This window comes from Gordionus sp. m RMFG-2023, chromosome 2, assembly GCF_954871325.1.
Source record: "Gordionus sp. m RMFG-2023 chromosome 2, tfGorSpeb1-WG-v2, whole genome shotgun sequence".
Classification (NCBI taxonomy): Eukaryota; Metazoa; Nematomorpha; class Gordioida; order Chordodea; family Parachordodidae; genus Gordionus; species Gordionus sp. m RMFG-2023.
The window spans coordinates 42,986,185-42,987,475 of record NC_088776.1 but is presented as its reverse complement, the minus strand read 5'-3'; positions in this window follow the sequence as shown (position 1 = coordinate 42,987,475).

Sequence of the window (1,291 nt, the reverse complement as noted above, 5' to 3'; positions counted from 1 at the left end):
TACTTCAGAAAATTTTAAAAATTGAAATCAAACACATCACTTAACAATAAATAATGACATGATTGGTTATCAATAATATGATTTTTAAGAATAATGATAATTCCCGTCAAATCCATTGATTATTACTTATAAAATACATAACAGGTCTATAAACTTTTCTACTTGAATATCATCTATGGCATAGATGATTAGAAAGTTGATTCAAGCCCACTAAAGCCCTTCTTTGATTCCAAGCGAAACCAGCTTTTTAGGGCATGATTTAAATATGAATCCCCACAAAGTTAGGAATTCTCTATGAAGCAAGCTTATAATATATAAAAATTTTGTGTATTCTTGTTCAACTCTTCATTATGATTTAGGAAATGTTTTTTTTTAATTTAAAAAACAGATAACTTAGTATAAAAAGAAAAAGCATTATATTTTCGTGTGTAAAATATGTTTCTAAGAATTAATTATAAATAAGATTCAAGTTTATTTCTTTAATGTGATTCAGAAAATATAAAAATAAAAATAATTTAAAAAATTAATATTAAATTAATAGGATATGGAAAAACACTATTTTATTACTAAAATAAGAAACCCTTATTAAAAAGCCTCAAATATAAAAAATAAAATAAGAATCATATAAAACTCTTCAAGAGAATTCGGAAATAATTAATAATTTTCTTAAAAATTTAAAATATTGTAAATAAATTTTTGATTAAAATAAGATCCTTAAGAATCTTCTATTAACCTTTTAATACTCTGGTGAAAAAAATGACGTTAGTATTCAAAACGGGTAAATGGACCCCAATTTCAAATGTATATATCTTTAGTTATATTCATTATTTTTATTTAATATTTGGATATAAATTAGAACTAACCTTAAGCTTGATACAATATTTATTTATTTTTATTTCTTAAGCTTATAAAGATGATGAGGATAATTATAATTTGTGTCAAAATTTTCTAAAAAAAAGCTTATTTTTTTTAAATTTCAAATATTAAATTAAAAAATAACTTATCTATCATATAATCATGATGATTCATAATATGGATCTTTATTCTTCAATATAAAAAAAATTACACTAATACATTCAAATATAAAAAAAAATAGAATATTGAAGTATGTTAAATTTGACATGCAAAACATTTATTACATAAAATATTAATGTGTTCTAAACATAAATTTATTTTACATATTTGAGAAAAAATATTTAGTTTTTTTATTTTGATGTTTATATTTAAATATTCCAGCGAAATAAAGATTTCCCAATAATGTCTTGAATTTCAACTTCTTTAGTACAACTTT